Below are 18,657 nucleotides of genomic sequence, written 5' to 3' on the forward strand. Positions count from 1 at the left end.
TCTGTCATGCGCTTCACTCCTCCCCCCAGTCCGCTGCTCACTTCTCTTTTTTCCCCCCTCTCTCTTTCTTTTTCCTCTTCTTCTGCGGGTCTGTTTAATTCTCACCTTGCTCTGCCCTTGTCATCAAGCCGCTGAAGCACAAAGCCAGGAGCAAGGGAGTGTTTACTCATTTCCCCACTACATTACCCCTCCTATTAATCACTGCATGGAAACTTCTGGACACTGAAACATCTCTGCAGTCGCTGCCCCCGCTGCCCCCGCCTGATAACAGGGGCCAACTTTAAATAACTGGCATTCTGGAAATGATCTCGGAAATTTCTTTAAGTTACGAGCCACTTGTTTGTTCACGTCGGAAAAATAGTTCAACATGTCTACTAGAAATCTGTCTGGAAATATAAATCTGAGTAAAACAAAGAGAATGAAAGTTCTGGATAAGCACAAAGTTGATGTAAACATTGGATGACATTGAAATGCACGGTGCGTTTTGTTGTGCACACAGGACGGGCAGAGGTTAGCGTCTTTAATTAATCGCTTTTAATTGCATGTAAATTGTGCAGATTAGGGAAAAAATAAAAAGCAGTTTTTAAGAAGGAGGAGGCAGCCCCTTGTTTCTCATCGCTTACTTTTTCAAAGAAGAAAGATTGAGGTTGCAAAAAGGAAGTTTTATCTCTAGCTGCTGTTTAACATTTCTTTAATGAGATTATTGTTTTTTTTATTATACCGCATCTCTGAAAAGCAGGGATATAAAAAAAAGAGAGAGAATTCCTGCTACATTCCCAGTCCTGCACGTCCACGGCGCCCTGTGAGCGAGGCGACGCCGCCGCGAAGGATTCTTATGAAATTCAATTAACACGCCGACAGCTTTCGTTGTCTCTCCTGCCCTAATTCCCACATTCTCGCTGAAATGACTGCATTCCCGGCGATTATGCTAACCACTTGGAGTGCACCATAAATTCACAGGTCTGGGAAAGGCTGTAACGAGAGCTCCTTAAATATGGGAAGGAGACGTTTGAGAAGATGGATCGCCGTGGGCTAGCGGCCGACCGGTAGTGGGCAGGGGGAACCTGTTTGTGGAACACATGCGACGAGCTGCTATACCGCTCCTAATGAGGCTGTGGACATACGCAGCATTATCATTAATGATTGAACCCCCCCCCCCCCCCTTCTCCTGCTCTTTCTCTGTGTTCTCGGCCCCCCTCGTCTTTTTTTTTTCTGCCCCAGCCCCCTGTCCTTTTGCAATTATTGTTTTACTGGATGGCCCAGGGCGGCGGGGCTGCATGTGTCTCGGCTATATATGGGAAAGTGAACGAACCCGAAACATTTGAAATTCAAATAAATGAGTAATGTAAATAGTTTTTTGAGAGAGTTTACCCAGGGAACAATGGCCCCTTATGAGACACAAGTGTGACAGAGGGAGAGAGAGAGAGAGAGAGAGAACGGGAACACTGGTGCAGGGGATCAGAGTGGCGGGGGCTGGAGGGATGATCCAACACAATGTGGCCCTTCTCCTAAAGCAACTTGTTATCAGGCGCTACGCAGAGCCCCCCATTCAATCTGCATTTAAATACATTTCAGTCCACTCACTCATTTGCATTCATTTCTCCCATTATATTTGAAAATGGCCAAACGTCTAGCCAGCACAATGTGAGAGCCTATCACCGGCCAGGGGAAGCCCACACCTGATGCCAATATAGCCTGCTTGGATCTATTCAGTGCCGTGGCCTGATCTGACAACTCCAGCTCTTCCCTGTCCAGGAGACTTTTCAATTGGATCTGCTTGTGGTGACAAAATTGTTTTGCTCATTGAGTTTTTTTCTTCTTCTTCTTCTTCTCCTCCCACCCCTCCTCCCTCCCTTCCCTCTCCCTCGCTCTGTGAGTATGGGTGTCTATTTGGGAGCCATGGGAAAAGGAGAGGCAAATGATTCTCAGTGGCTTCTGATTTCCACTATTTGTTCAGCATTAGGCCCACTTATCGCTGAAAGAAAAAGCAACATGTGGAGAGAAAGTGACAGGCAGAAACTCGGCCTCGCTAACAGGCCTATTGTGTGCTGAAGATCTGCATTCAAACACGAGGGGCCCTCAAACTCTTTCTCTCTCTCTCTCCCTCCCGCCCTCCCTCTCTCTCTCTCTCTCTCCAGCCATAAAACTTGCACATACTTGTGCACAGGCCTCTGTCGCAGTCAATTACTGATGTTAATCTGTACGGCAATGGAGAGTAAATATTTCATTACTTTTCCAAATAAACAGTTGGTCTGAGCCCTGTGAAGTGTCATCTATGCTGTGAAAGGAGCGGTGACGTTCACATTGAATTACGCTCCTGAAAAAAACCCAGCCCTGGCTCCTGAAGTGGAGTTTTTGTGCTGAGAGCACACTACGAAAATCATTAGATTTGGTCGCAACATCTTGAGATGAAAAGCTGAGTTGAGAGCCCAGCATTTACACAACGGCACCTTTTATTTGGCCCAGAAACATTCTGTGTGTGCTACCCCCCCCCCCCCTTCTGCTCCTCTCCGTCCAAGAGAGTGTGTGTCTGCCAGACTCGAAGGCGACCGAGACACCGCCCTCCCAGCAACATACAAACTAAGTAGTGTTGTGTGAGATTAGTAGATGAAATAATGCGAGAAGGGGCCAGGGCAGGAGGGGTGGGGGGGTGGGGGGGGGGGGACTGGCGGGGGGTTGACAGAGAGATCCCAGAGTCTACTGCTCATTAATCACTGCAGCGTCTTTGACCTTTCATTTGCCAAGGGCGCAAAGAGAGGAGGAGGAGGGTGGCCAACGCTGTCGCCGCTGCTGCTGCTGCTGCTGCTGCTGCTGCTAACGCCGGGAATGAGGGAAGGTGAGCTGGTGAGCGGAGAGAAAGAGGCTGAAGAAGTAAAAACGCGACCAGGAGACGTCGCGGTGCTGCAGAGATACGCTCAAGTCCAGAAGTAGATGCCACAACACATTCTTAATGAAGAGTGAAATTAATCAGCTTCACGGGTTGTTAGATGAATCAGGCGTTTCCCAGCCCCTAGGTGGTATCAGCTGCTCTGCTCCGCTCACCAGGCCTGATAAAGACCGATAGGCCCCTTGCCCATTTACACATGTTATTAAAAGAATTACAAAGATGTCTGCTCTGCTCCCTCCCTTCACACCCAGCCTGGGCTTTGGGAGCCGGGTGCTGGAAATGGCGAGGGGGTGTGACATTAGTGTCAGGCGTATTTTTAGCGTCTGGCTCCTTCAGCGCTCGGTTACCAGGTGGGATATTGTAAGTGAAGGCAGCCAGGCAGCGGTGGTGATAAAAGCTCGACACACCACAGCTATCGAGGAGAAAGTGCGTGTCAGCACGTGTGGAGAGTGAGAAGAGAGGAGAACGAGTGAGGGAGAGAGAGAAGGGGTCCACCTGTAGAAGCTGGGTGGTGACCCCGCTGTGGAGCCCCGTGCTGATTGATATGTTAAACGATGCCTGTTGTACATCATTATATCTCTATTGTTGATTGTAACTCGGAAACACACTCCTGTAATTAGATAATGAAGTCTCAATGTTTCACAACGAGAGCGCTATAAAAAAAAATACTCTAAATAATTAAGCTGTGAGAGAAAATAAATGATAACACGGGCTAATCAAGGGAAAGTAATGCCACTTACGGAACAATACGGAAAATGAGTGATACAACTGTAGCATAGTTTAGCATCAAATATGGTGAGCAGTTATTAATATACATTTAAGCTTATTTTTAACCCTAATTGATGTTCAAGGTTAATCTAATCAGACCAATTGTACCTCTGAAGAGCCTGCTCCAGTTTAATTGGCTATTTTTATTGCCTCAGTGAGATTTTAATTGAAACCAAAAGGGATCTAACAACAACTGTGACATGTTGATGTCTGGGGGATAGTTATAAATATGTGACAAAATATGTGCATTATTAATGTGATTTCTTAATGCATTATTGTAATGTGTCCCCAGAAACACGGAGATATAACTCGAAGCAGCAAAGGGTGCGGGAGAAGAAAAAAAAATCATCTCATCCCGAAAATGTCAACTGACTCCGGGCAAAACTGGAGATTGAAGTCGTTAAGATCGCAAAGAGATATTCGAATTTGGCGAAAGAAAAGTTGATGGCTCCATAAAGGGCTGGGCGATATATGGCTAACAGGTATATCGAGATAAAAATGTTCGGTCCGTATCGATAATCACGATAAATGTCACATTATTATTTCTTTGAAATCTAAATCAGATTTGTGCAGAGAATAAAAAAAAGCACTTGATGAACAGCAAAACTGTGTGTTAAACCTCTTTACTGTGAATACACAATGTATAAAGATCATGTTGATAAATTTTACTTTTTCTATTAATAACAATGATAATGTGATAATTACTTATACAGTTTTTTTCCCAGTGCTTCAGTTATGCACTTTGAGACGAACAGAGAGTAGGGTAGAGACACAGATCTGCTCTAAAATGCATAGAGACAGTTGAAAAAACTGGTCTTCATCAACGTTTAAGTGTTAACTCAGCTGCCAATGCGTTTAAAGCCCTTTTTAGGGCTAAAGGAGAATATTTGATTCGGTAATAGTGTTACCACCTAGAGTAGAAAAGCGATGAGACCATTAAAAAAATCCCATTGATTCAAAAGGAGGAGATAACATTGTGGCTGACATATGCGTGAACATTAGCATGAGCCTCCTGGATCAAATTCTGCACGGCAGCAGTAGCCATTGATGATATCGATCAGAGCTGTGGCTACTATGAAAACACCGTGGGTATTAGCATCAGTTGACTCTTTGAAAACGGTCTCCTTCTCCTCACAGACATTTGCAGGGATTTGCCTTTACATCTGTACGACTTTCCCCCCACCCCCCCCTTGGCAGAAATGTGGTATTAGAAGTAAAAGCCTTCTTAATTGTACTCCTGCTTCCTGCCGACAGATCCACTGAGAATTTAGAGGAAAGCAGGACTCAGCGCTGGTGGAGTGTTGTTATTTGTCCTCTAAGGGACGACACTTACTCTTTACCAGGGCTTTAAATATCAGAACTATTTCCAGACCTGAAATGACAGAGGTTAAGATAACGGGGAGATACAGAATGGCGGGGGGTGGGGGGGAGTAAAGGGGGACTAAGAGAGAGAAAAAGTGGAAAAAAACACTTGCTCCGTCCTCCTATGGATGAACAGAGTCACAAGAGGCCCACGGTCCCACAGTAAGAGTGGAAACCACCACCAACTCAAGCCTGACATCTGTATAAAAACAAAAAATAATCTGCTGTCAGCAGAATGTTCAATGACTCCTATCACCCGGGTGCTGATAAAGACTCTGGCTGCTGTGAGGACCGGGCTGTTGTGCGAGGGGCTCAGTGGATCGGAATGCATGCTAATTGCCATCAGAAATATGTGGTGAGCCTTACAATTTCTGGCATTGCTCCGCACCTTGGCGAAGGACATGCCAGACGGAGCTCCGGCAAAACAAAGATTAATGAAGAGTGTTGAATCGCTGTAATGCCATGTCAACAGTACCATACATTTCATTACAGAGGTCACCGGGGCCCTCGTGTTAATGCCATGCGAGAAAAAAAGAAAGGTTCACGGCACAAGTCTCGGCCGTTCCAGCAGGCTGAAAACAGGAGATAAATATTTGACTTGTTGGACGATATTATACTCTTGATGTGATTATATGCACCCATTGACAGTAGCCAAATGCACCTCTACTCAGCCAGAGATATAAAAGAAAGTGTGGCAAATGGAGAAGAAAAAAAAGTCCACCACACCACCATGGTGACAGCAGAAGAATATATTCAGTGTGTCAGTATAATCCAGTGTGTCAGTAAAACCTGATGTTCTAAACAGGAGCAAACCTCCCCTCTTAAATAATTGATATTTTCTGATTAAATGTGGCAGTTTGGAGATAATGAATTCTTTATAGTGTGCCTTGAGCAACTCAACAGCTTTGCCCCTCATGACAGCTTTATGGGGCGTCTTTTTGCCCAAATTTTGAAAGTTTAACCTATGTAGATCAATGTGCTTCCTTAAAAGAGTTTAATAAATTAAAGTGCAGGGGGCTTTTTTTTTTTTCTCAGCGAGCAGAAAAAGCTGATGAGACAGGTTTAGTTTAATCTCAGGCAATAGAAGTCATTAACCATTCTCCCAGGAATTAAAATATAGCTTGCCCTTTTCTTCTCTCACTTATCATTAGCATCACTTTAATCTCCCCGCGTTTCACACTGCTATTTTAATCATTACTTACTGCCTTTTGACAACTGAAGAACATGGCTTCTCCCCGCTCAGGCAATATCCTGATTTTAGCTGACAAAATGTAGGACATCATTTAAAAATATCTAAATTTCCTCTTCCTTTTTTTTATTCTCCTAACTTCCACTCCTCAGACCCCTGAATGTCCGTCTATTTATATCAAAGAAGGCACAAAAGACAAGAGGAGATTGAAGGGACGACATTCAAAATGTAATTTGAATTTCCATGCAAGGGTAAAAGTACAGTTTATTTGTGTCTATTCTGTTATTTTACTGAATGGTGAACTGCTCTATGTGGGTCATGTAGGGTACTGGGGGTATATTTGTCTGCCCTTGAATCAATGAGCATTTATACAAGAGAAACCACATATCTCCAGAGCAGATTATGAATAAAGTATTACGACCAGTCTCTCAATGACAATGACAGATGTAGGGCAAGCAATTCCTTCAACTTTTGTTTCTTTATTGTTACTGGTAACAGTCAAACTGAACAATGGGAGTGGATCTGGAGCATGATTAATTTGGAAATTATGGAAAAAAAATGATACAATGGCCTACAGCTGATGGTGTGTTACACTTCTAAATGTGGTGTGTGAAATTTGGAGTTTGGGGAATTCACGATCCAAGATCATTTGTTTTTTTAAAAACATTATGCATTATATTACCATGTTATAAAACTATTTATGTGACACGGTGCACACACCCGATATAATTTCCTGGTAACACACAAATACAAGGTTGATAGAGCTGCGTGTGAATGCAAATAAACATTTTTTGCGTCACTACATTTCATTTCACTGATTCGACAGTAATCCATCTAAGCTAGTGTAGTTCTCCCCTAAAATACATGAAATTGAACTAATCTGCTTTTCCCTCGGTGACTCGGTACTTCGCCGCCTTTTCTAAAACTGTGCCAAGATTAAAGGCATTACCCAAGAACAGAAACCTCAAGTCTTTTAGATTAGTGTTCAATTACTTAATCCTTTAATACAATTTGAGTTTTGTGCAAAACAACAAAGTACCTCAAATGCACATCATCACTGCCGTCAAAAGCATCAAGCAGATTAAGTACAGTACGAATGTAACGGGGGGGGGGGGGGGGGGTGTTGATCGGATTCGGTGCACGTACGATGCTTTTCACATGTGGGAGATCTGATATAACAACCATTTAGTGAAAATACATGGAGGGCCCATTGTCCTAATGAGCCACACAAGCATATGCAGGGCTTGAGACTTTGCTGCAACTTGAGGACAGCATCCAAGAACGCTCCTCTCTCTCTGGAGGGGGGGGGGAATAAAGGCTTTGTTTTCCTTTTCCTCGTCGCTGGGTGCACACACAAACACAAGAACCAGCACCTCCCGCCTTTCCTCTCCTCGAGTCCCGAGCCGCCTTCCCTCCCCTCTCTCTCTCTCTCTCTCTCCTGCCTCAATTTAAAAATCAACAACTGAGCTTGTTCTCTAAACGGTTGGAAGCGGTTTATGAACATTTCAACAATCAAATCCCCTCCTCCGACATCAAAAAGGAGCTCGATTCATTTATGATCTCTCTCCAAGTTCAAGGGGCTAAGTTAAAGTGATACTTCAAAGGGGCGTGTAATCAAAGACACGCAGCTGTTAAAACAATCTTTTGTGAGGACATTGTCTTGGAACCAGGCTCTTCGCAAAATCCCCAAATGAAGGGAAGCAGAATCAAATAAGTTGCGTTAAATCATTCCGAGTGGGAGGCTTTGGTGTCATGCTAGAATAAATGCAACACTAAAGATTTATTACTATTTACAGCAGCTGAAGCAGTACAATAAGCCCGGTATCCTGCCGCAGGAAAAACTACCAGCGTCCTCTTAAATATGCCAAGGGCTCGGGGCTCTGTAAAATATGCCCCAGACAAAAGTGAGGCATTTTGACAAATTAAGCACCTAGTTATGAAGGCTACATCATTGTATTTGATGTTGTATCCTTGCCTCCCTTTTCTGCAAGGCTCTGTGTAAGCAGTATAATGTCCTATCAGTCTTTCCACTGTGCCCCGCTTGCACTGTGTCATTTGATTTCCTCCACAAGGGCAAGTTGCAGCTGTATTAACAAGTCCCTATCACTACTTGATGGCATTGAATTCTTAATACGAGACCACCCGAAAGGAGTTAGATGGAACAGGGGGGAGGAAAAAAAAGGAGGAGAGGAAAAAAAGGGAGCTTTGCCAGTCCACTGGCTTGGCTTAATTTTTTAATATGCGTTAGCACCTTGCTTTAATCCGACTCTAATGTACATAGTCAGGGGTTACTGTTGAGATAGAGAAAGGGGCTGTCAATCAAGGCTTGGTCAAATTATAGCCAGACTCCATTAGGTTTAAAATAGAGCGATGAGGTCTAGCATGAGTCAATCAGATCATTTAAGGATGGCTGTGAGGGTTATTATGGACCACTTGTTATGGAACCTGCTCTTACCTTTAGAGCCATCGCTGTCAAGTGAATGATCACTGGAATGCACCTGTTGTTTAAGTAAGAATTTGAAAAATGTCCTGGATACCGGATTTAAGATGTATTCCATGTATTCTTTGTGCAGGAATATTACGTATTACATTACAATGTGAGTTTTCTTTAGTTTATGAAGAATTGGAACATATTGATTAATAAATATAAGAAAAAAACATTGGATTGATATGTTTGAGGAAGTAAAAATACTAATTAGAATTGCTAAAAAACATAAAAAATAAAAACATGGATTCTTTTAGATCAGAGAATTAAGTGTGGGTGCATTTTGGTAACAGACAAGACAACTAACCTGTACATCAGAAGATCCACACAGGAGAGGAGCAGGACGCCACATGGAAGAGAGAGAAGACAAAAGTGTAAAAGTCAGAATAACAATGAAAAAAATCCTATTTCTAAGAGTAAAGAGTTTAACTTTATTAACTTTAGTTACTAAGTGAACGAGAGCAGCCATAATGCGTTTCATCTCCAGAATAAACACTTTCACTTTGCGGCTCGCTTTTTGGGCATAACTCCTAAGACGAGCGTAATTGCCAAGTAAGACAAAGCAGATGCATCTGTTCCGCGAGGCGTCCACCAAATTTTTTGGAGAGAGAATCTGTAAGTGAATAACAGGCCAACTGACAATATGTGTAAAATGAGAATAGTGTTGTGAAACATTTTCATTTGGACTGTTTGTAAACATGACACGAGCTGCGCGGCTGCCAGGCAGCTCTTAACAGCCGCGTTTCCCACTAACAGAAAAGTGGGGGGGAAAGACAAATTGCCAAAACTGACATTATCATTTCCGTATATGTCACAAGGCAAGTAGATCTATGTCAAAGCACCGAGAAGAAAGTGTGTGAACCTGTTTGTGAATGTCTGTGTGTGTGTGTGTGTATGTGCGTGTATGTGCTCGCATATGCACGTCCTTGTGTGTGTGTCTGTGTCCTTCTGTATGTAAGTGAGCGAGCCTGTGTGTGTCTGACCTGCTCCATCTGGAGGATTCGAGCACTCGGGGGCTGTCACACAATAGGGAGACGAAAGCCCGCTGAAGGATAACAAATGACTTCATGGCAAAACAGCCATTGAAATTCTTTCAGTATGTGGCATTAAAAACAACTGAACAAATAGAGATAAGAAGGTGGGTAGGATTTGAAATGAGATTTTTTTTTTTGCGCTCTCCCCTCTCCCTTCCTCTCCTCCCTCAGCTTAAAAGCTAAACAAAACAAATGGAGCTTATTACTGCAGATTACCTTACACTGGACAGATTCACCGCATGAGGCCCAGTGTAAACAATGTCTTTCCCTCCGTGTACTAACTATGTGCCATTTATAACAGTGCGCAATCGTATCCAGGGTGCCCACAGATAAAGCAAAATATATCCTGGCCGGCAGTTTAAAAATATAATTGTTTAAGGGAGTGTTTCCATGCGCGTTACCATAGCAAACACTGATAAACCAATTAGTCCGTTATATTACTGCTTATATTACCTCTGCATAAACAGCGACTGGCAGGAAGACTGACTGGGAGCCTATGAGCCAAGGGAAGAGCTGAGACCTCCATCCTTCCCTCAGTGTGACTCAGGAGGTGTCAGGTCTCTTCGCTAACACTACAACACCTGCAGAATCTTTTTCTGTTTTCAATTCACTCATTTTCCTAATATATAATCAATACATTATGTACTGTATTATAATGTTCTTTTAGCTTTTATCAATTTAGTATGCATTTCCATCCACTGTTATCTAAATATTAGGAGATATTAGCTGGTGCCGCTATATATTTTATCCGGTGACTTTAACAAAAGAAAACAATATACAAATATCCTATTTTTGCTCACATGCACATTGTGAGTCTTTTTCAACTTCACTCCGTCGCATTTTTTGCGTTTATCAAAACACAAAATCACCCCAAACCAAAAACTTTGATTTTTTCAAGCATATTCCCCCCAATTTTCTTAATGTGAAAACAGGTGTATGAAGACACCTGATGACTTATGCTCTGCACAAACTAGGTTATCTCTGGATGAACAGATTGACAATGGTGAGAAAGAAAAATGGATTTCCTTTTCGTTTCTCCAGTTAAATAGCTATTATCTCCAGCGGGTGTAAATGGTCAAAGGAGTGGAGTTTAAAAGGCAGCATGATTCATGTTAGGTACAAGGGGCAACAAACACGCCGCCATTGCACAGAAACAACCTGCTCAGAATTTATCATGCGACCTAGTCAGCCTAACAATCAGGCGTTAAAGAGAACAAAAGCCCATTCCAAATAAATTCCCACTGTATTTGTGCTGGGATTTGATTTACTGGCCTGTGGGGAGGCACCATTTGGTAGCACAAGAAGAGGCGGGGAGAGGTAGGTGGTGTCTGAGACGAGAGTGTGTGGTGTGTGTGAGTGTGTGTGCGTGTGTGAGTGTGTGCGTGTGTGAGTGTGTGTGTGTGTGAGGGGGCTGGGCACCAGGGGATGGTGGGTAGGGGGGTGCTCATGTGCCAGAAGTGTTTATTGTGTCATGGTGATTTATTGAGTGAGCTTCATTTCACTGAATGTTCTCAGATATTTATTTCCCTAAAGGCCCCACAAAGATATGAACAGGCCTGCATCCACATATGTCATCATTGCCCATTTTACAGCGTCAGGAGATTTCTCTCAAACTAAGAGTGGGGAAGAAAAAGAGAGCGGGAGAGAAACAGCTAGTGGCGATCAGGGCACCTCTCCATCAAACCCCCGTAAACAATGGTACCTCAGCAACACGGGGGGAAAAAATGGCATTTTGGAATATGGCTGACGACTTCTCAGGGTTCATCCTTCCTCCTTACGCCTCTCTTTCCTGCCAAATACATACTTACAGGGCATACATAATTTAAATCTTGACTCTGAGGGCCAACTCAGCAACAACGGTTCAGTGTTATGGCACTCCTCTAAGGTTAGAGCTCTTTGTTACAATTTCTAGCTCCTTAAGCGAAATGTCATCAAATAAATCGAGGACAAAAGCATCCTCGAAAATATCTATAATCAAAAGATCCTTGGACGACATAAATTGGGAGTTGTTTACAAGTTTCTATCATGTCAATTGTGCACATCTGGAAAGTGTTGCCCCACTGAAATAATTCAGTGAATCATCAGCATATTAGTATTTAATATGAAAACTTAAGATTGTTTGAAGTCATTATTTGTTATGAAGCCTAGTGACGAGCTTAACTATTAATGGTAACCTAATTCAAAGATATATTGTAGATTTGAAAAGTAAATATGTGTTTTTCAAGAAGATGTGTTTATCAAGTAAATATTATTAAATATCAGGTTAAGCAGTGAAACGAGAACATGTTCATTAAAAAGTCCTAAATATTTAGTTCTATCCTCTCACTTCCAAAATTAAAAAGCCAATTTTTTTAACCACATTAATGAATGTCAGAAGTTACATGTTTTTTTTACTTGAATGTACTTTTACCTGACTTTTCTGTGCGCATGAGGCCAACGAGTGTTACGGCAAAGTGCTATCTGCTTGATTCTTATTCTGTGGGGGTAGAGAGTGGGTGAGGCAGCCAGATGGTAGGAGTCTTTGATTCTCCAGATGGCTGTTCTGTGTGGTGCTCAGTGACACTGGGCAGGCTCATTGACATGCTGCCTTCCTCCCTCCCTCCCTCCGTCTCCTCGCCTCCTCTTCCTTCTTCTCCTCCTCCGACATAGTCACTGTTACGAAGATGGATACCAGCCCCCTGGCCTCTCGCTGCAGATCTTGAGAGGATGGGACGGGATTTTCCACTTAGCCCACCAAAGAAAATGTCAATGTTTGGAATCATATTGATGACACCCATTTGCCACTGACAAATCTACCTAGAGTGCCAATGTTGGCGACTGCTATTGAAACTGGAATTGAGGGATGAGCGAGGGCTGACCTGATGTCAGTCGTCTACAGGGTTTAAAATCTCTTCAATCTCATTTGTTTCCATAAGAGTCTGGCAAATGGGATTATTAATTCTGTGTGGCAATCAAACAATCTGTAATAATCTGCTAGTTTGTATAAAAATACAACATAGGTGATCACATTTCTAGTATTATTATTACTATTATAAGGTGGTTTTGTCAGTATATATAAATTATTATATGAGGCGTTGACTGCTGACATAGAGGAAATTGTCATCTTGACCCTCATCATTATTTTTATGGGAGAGGAAAAAACACACCCGAGCCACACTCACTGCTGGAAATGAATCTATATTCATGCACATCTAAATTAGCCAATTAAGCAAATCTTGGCCTAATTTGAATTGGACCAGTTAAGACCGTGTTTCTGCGGATCAGCCAAGCTCTGGCATTAAACGCTCCCTGCTTTTATTCCCTGACCCCTGGTACACCTCTCCTTTTGGGGTCATATCATCATTACCATAGTGCAAGCTCAGAGGCTGTGTTTCTGTGTGCCTTAATTAATGTGTGTTTATAGGAGGCCACAGGAGTGAGTGCACTTAATGAAACATTGCTACGGTGGGCTCCGGGGTCCAGGAGAGACAGCTTCTCTATTGTGTTGCTTATTCTTACAGGCTGTAAACACTTAATTGATCTGAGGAGCATATTTCACTGCGCATTCTAGGGAAATCGTTTTCGAATTGGGACTGTTCATGATTACGTTTTAACTTCTCTTTTAGGGAGTTGGGGGTAAAAAATAACTCGATCTGGTGTCTGTTTACTCCCGCAAAGCCAGGATAAATTAATGATACTCCAAACGCAAAGTGAGAGCTTAACGGAGAGCGGAAAGAGAGAGAGAGAGAGAGAGAGAGTGTGAGCGTCTTTCTGACTGTGTCGGTATGATGATACCACTGAAAATTATCTCTGATTGTTGTGATGTCACGTCTGGGAGTTGAGGTGTGTGGGGGGGGGGGTATTGGTGCTATAAAAAGACCTGGAGGTCCCTCTCCTGCGGTGGATTGCTTTCCTCCATCAAAGAGTGATCCTGCTTGTGTGTGTGTGTATGTGTGTGTTTGTGTGTGTGTGTGTGTCTGTGTGTGCTATATGTGTGTCTGCGTGTGCACTGGGGCCGATGACAGGGGCCATGGCCTCCACACCCGGGGGACCGCCAATGAGAAAGAAGCATTTCCTCTAACATTCCATGGGTCACAAAAACAATTTGCCCAGAGAAAAGTGGCTAAACAGCCACAATGCTACTCAGTGGAGCTGTGGGGGGGGGCGGGGGGGAAGCACAAACCAACAGCAGAGTTTTTCTTCCTCTTTTTCAACTTCAAGGGGAGGAAACCGAGTGCAACATATTACAATTAAGCAGACAAAACACGGCTGCATTTAAAAATATTACCCCGCTTGCTCAACGGCGTCGCATAATTAACAAGTTTGCTGCGTGTGTTCTGAAACTGTTTTGCATTGCGAGAAACAAATTCATTTTTCACGCTTCAATTGCTTTGTGATTACTGTTAATAAAGAACACAGAACGATTCCCTACTCCATTACCGTGTACACACACCAGCTCTGCTGCAAAAAATGCGACTACGTGACTGAACCCTCTGAAGTGTCCCCCCCCCCGTCCCAGCCATTCCCATTCTAAATATGTCCGCTCCAGTTGGGCCACGTTATCTAAACACAAACATAGATGATCAGCAGACACACACACACATACACACACTTGATTATCTGTTGCCCTTTAATCAGCACAGAGGCTGGAACCCCCCCGGAGAACGCTCATGATGACATAACATCAGGTCAAGTGAAAGCCGGAGTAGGAATGGCAGCCTGAGCCCACCACAAATAAGCCACGGCTGATGGAGACACTCAGCTCGACTGCTGGTGAAGCGCTTGGATCACTTTCTCCCACAGCCCACGTGGCGCCCACTTCTGGGACAGGTACAGAGAACACAGCGGACATTCCTCAAAATACCCCACGATCTAGGACAAGCGAAAAACAGACAGTGACAAGTGGCTGGCGCGGTGTTACTAGGACAGTAATCTGAGGACAGGAGAAATAAATATATAAATAAATAAATAACCTTTGTCAAACGACCCTGAGGCTCGCCCGTGATAAACTGCCCCGGTTCGGGACGCGGCGCTGTTTAGGGAAGCGGCGCGGCCCGGCTTATCCTCTTCACTCATGCAGATAAAAGTTGGGCGAGGGTGTGAAGTGGAGTTTCTCTCTCGCTGGCTGAGTACGAAAATGTGTTTAGCGGCGGTCTTAAGAGAAGTTGATTGGGGGTGGAGGATTCTCCCTGAACACATTGCTTCTCCCTGGGAGAGTGAGGCCAGGTAGTTAATAGGGGTCAGCGCCAGGGCTGAAGTGTAAATTGGCAGGGGTGCATCAATTAGAGGGTGGCAGAGGCTAGGATAAGGAGAGGAGAGGAGAGCTAGATGGAGCAGGAGACAAGCATATAATCTTTATCGCCACTGCGAGATGCTGCACGAGGTCTGTGCACAGGAGAAGAGAGAGAGGGAGAGAGAGAAAGCTAAAATACTGCACAAATTAATGAGACAACGCACTGCCTTTCTATACGTGTCCAGAATGAGATTTGTGTAATCGCTCTGTTGCATGTCAAGCTTGGCATGTCAGACCGGATATATTACACATCGTCCTTTTTCTCTGAAGAAATACAAATAAGCTTTTGTCCGCTCCTTAAGGATTTGCCTCCGTGTGCATTAAAAGGATGGAAGCAACCAGTCATGCACCTGAACATGGGAGCACTTCAACATACAGTATATGTAGAATGACACAGGAACCCATGGATTAGTCAAGTGGGCTCTTCTCTCCCGTACATGGCATCTAAATGGATCCTTCAGTGTGCATGTACAGTCTGCGTGCCAGTGTGCCCCCTCGTCTGCCACCAGCAGAGTGTCCTTGTGTGCTTGTGCGGGAGTTATTCAAAAGGAGAAATATTGGATTATGTTGTGTTCACCTATCCAAGTGATCCAAGTGATTTGAACATCGAGCATTGGAGCAGACGGGCACTACGGAGCTTACATTTGCAATCTTATACCGTTTAAGTGTATATTGGAAAAAAGACAATCTCGCTTATTGAACACATTCACCCTGGAGGGCAAACTGCTACGGTAATGAACACCACACTCTCAGAGAATTACAGTGTCCTTTATCCTGCTGTAGTGGAGGATGAAAAAGGATCTGGCCGACGCCGTACACACACACACACACACATACACACACACGAACGCACGCACACAGAACGAGGACAGCGAAAAAACGAGGGGGGAAAGTGGAAGAGAGGGAAAGAGAACAAACACGCATTTCAAGACCCCCATAAACCTGTAAACAAAATCCGTGGAGCAGATAAATTATGAACGCCACAATGCAATTAAAGCCAAATTCAATTTGAGCACACACTGTCCAGCTGTCACGGTGAAACAAAAGCCGAGAAGCTCCATTATTACCAAATCCCTGCTCCCGTTAATTTGCTTGCTGGGAGATTTTTGGGTTTCTAGGAGCGCGGGCCGCACTTAAATGCCAGGGTTGCTCACTCAGGGTCCGTCCTCTGGAAACAGCCTCCAGATGCTCCCAATCAGCCCTCATCAAACTGCCACCTCTTTTCCTCTAATAAGAATATATTTTTCTGTCTTTTTTCCCCCCTCTGATCCTAATGAGGTTTTTTTTGTTCAGCAACAATAGAGCAAAACAAGGACACCTCTGGAGAGAGAGAGAGAGAGAGAGAGAGAGAGAGAGAGAGACATAATTATCTGGAGCTTTTGCTAATGGTACCAAAGAAAACAAATAAAACACACGTGGAAAATCGAAACCTCTGAATAAGAATTTGCGCTGGTCCCGTGCTTTTATAAAAATGCTCTTTTGATCGCATCAGCATGTCTTACAGAGGGAATCTCTTAAAGCTCCTCGAACAGGTGAGGAAAATAACAGGCGATACAGTCACAGTGAGCACCTAAGATCTTTAGTCAGGCTCTGTTGATTCATTGTGTATGCTTCCTTGGTCTTGGTAAAATAGAAGCGCTCCTCTTCCTAATCCTGTTTGGCCACTTTAGAATGGTAGATAGAGATCTGCGCCCCAGAATGTGACAGTGGGGTTCAAGGGACTGAGCTTTCGCTGCTTTAAGCCAGCGGGGGGAGAGGGAGAGAAAAAAAAGAAAACTACCATCTTCAAAGGTGGAGGAGTGTGTCAATTTAAAATCAGAAATGTATCTGGCATCTTTATGCATCTTGAACTACAATACATCTTGGCTGATTAAAGCACATCAAAGGCGGCGCATTCATTCCTCAGAGCAATGAGGGGAGATTTTAATTGCAAAATGTTAAACCTCACAATTAAAAGGCTTTGTGCTACTCAGAACCAACCCAAACACAACCATTAAGGACAGCATACAAATTAGCCCCGGCCCGGGTGAAATTCGCGGGGATGAGGACGGCACTAACAAGTGTGCAGGGCAAATGATAATCTTGCATCAGGAAGCATCTCAAGGCACCGTCCTCGCTATTAGAGTGAGGCTGGAAACGGGCTTTTTTTTCACGATCTCCACTTTCTCGGTGACACTTCCCACATGCTGAGGTACAAGCCTGCAAACGAGGGGCAAACTAAATAAAGGGGGTTTATGAGCGTTGTCACTTTCCTTAGATAAACAGCTCGACATAAAAACAAGCATGTATGAAAAACTATGCATATGCATTAATCTGATTTGCCAACATGGATGTGAGCATGCAAACAGATGCACCGCGGCTACACAGGCACCGGCAGCATTGAGGTGTCAGCGTGTCACAAAGGGCTGTGGCTGCCATGATAAGAGGCTGACGACGATACTGTACAGCTATGAAGGGCTGGAAATAGCCGGCCAATCCAAACAGTTGTCGGGGGGCAGGCACGTTGTCAGCCTGTGGATTTACGGTGAAGCCCACAGAATGAAGTCACCTGCACTGGTAGGTAGTTTCCTGAACCTTTCCGGCGACATTGTTTTCCTTCAAAATACTGGAGGATTAATAAGGAAAAATAAACACCTGGGCAGGGTGTGACAGTGTGTGAATAGATAAAGCCTGCACACATGCAAGGCGCACGCACAAACAGACACACACACACACACACGCGCCTCCCTGTAACAAGCACAGAGCCCCCTTTTACAACCCTTCAGAGTAACAACCGTGTCTAATTAAAATTCACATTTCAACCAAAAATGGAAAACAAGCCATCTTCGAACAATCCCGTCCGTCCTCGCCCTGGTCATGAATTTCAGATAAACACTGCGATACACCGAGAGTAGTGCCACATTAATTAAAAGCCTTGATAGACGCGGCTTCCATCTAACAGACCTATCAGGAATGAAATTTGTATCAGCGGCAGAAAGAGCAGTGGAGGGGTCCCTCAGGGGGATTAATGAAACAGGCTTTCACAGAGGAGTCATCACAGCCCTGGGTTGAGGGGAGGAGGCAGGGAAGAAAGGGCCAGCAGCAGGATGTCATGTGTGGGACCGCCGCGTCACTGACCTCTCATTTCATACTTTAATAAAGTCGCACCCAGGTGTCCTTGATGCTTTCCAGGCGCCTGGGGCTCTGGGAAAAGCTAAACAGGAGGCAACACAATTCTGAACGCTCAGCCCTCCCTTTCTGCGTGTCCCTCTGTGGTGTTGTGTTATACATCCATGGGCATGCACACACAAGCACTCCGCTAAGCGCCCGCAAACATACGTTGCAGACACTCGATGTGCGTTGCGTTATCTCGGTGGTACAGATTTTTGGGCCTTTTTAATCAAGATGAAACTGCGCTTTGGTTGAGAAACGAGGGGTTGTTTCCTCATCGGAGCGTTCGACTCGAGCGTCCAGCTTGTGCAATGCAAAGTAAACCGTGTTACATCGAATTCTGCAGAACAAGCCTCAAATGCTGTTTGAGTGCGGCGCTCCCCGTGTCACTTCGGCTTCATGATTTACTATCATGTGCAGTTGGTTACAGGAAATTGGAACAGCGCTGACTTGCTTTCTGAATTGTGGTCGAGACAGTTTTCTGCCGAAAACAGAAGCAGATTATCTCAT

The 18,657-nt window shown here is 44.1% G+C and overlaps 1 protein-coding gene across 1 annotated transcript in view; it reads right to left on the reverse strand.

The window, feature by feature from the left end:
* dachd (dachshund d) overlaps positions 1-18,657 on the reverse strand; it is a 101,869-nt gene that overhangs the window by 65,967 nt on the left and 17,245 nt on the right. The window lies entirely within an intron of this gene.

This window comes from Pleuronectes platessa, chromosome 14, assembly GCF_947347685.1.
Source record: "Pleuronectes platessa chromosome 14, fPlePla1.1, whole genome shotgun sequence".
Lineage (NCBI taxonomy): Eukaryota > Metazoa > Chordata > Actinopteri > Pleuronectiformes > Pleuronectidae > Pleuronectes > Pleuronectes platessa.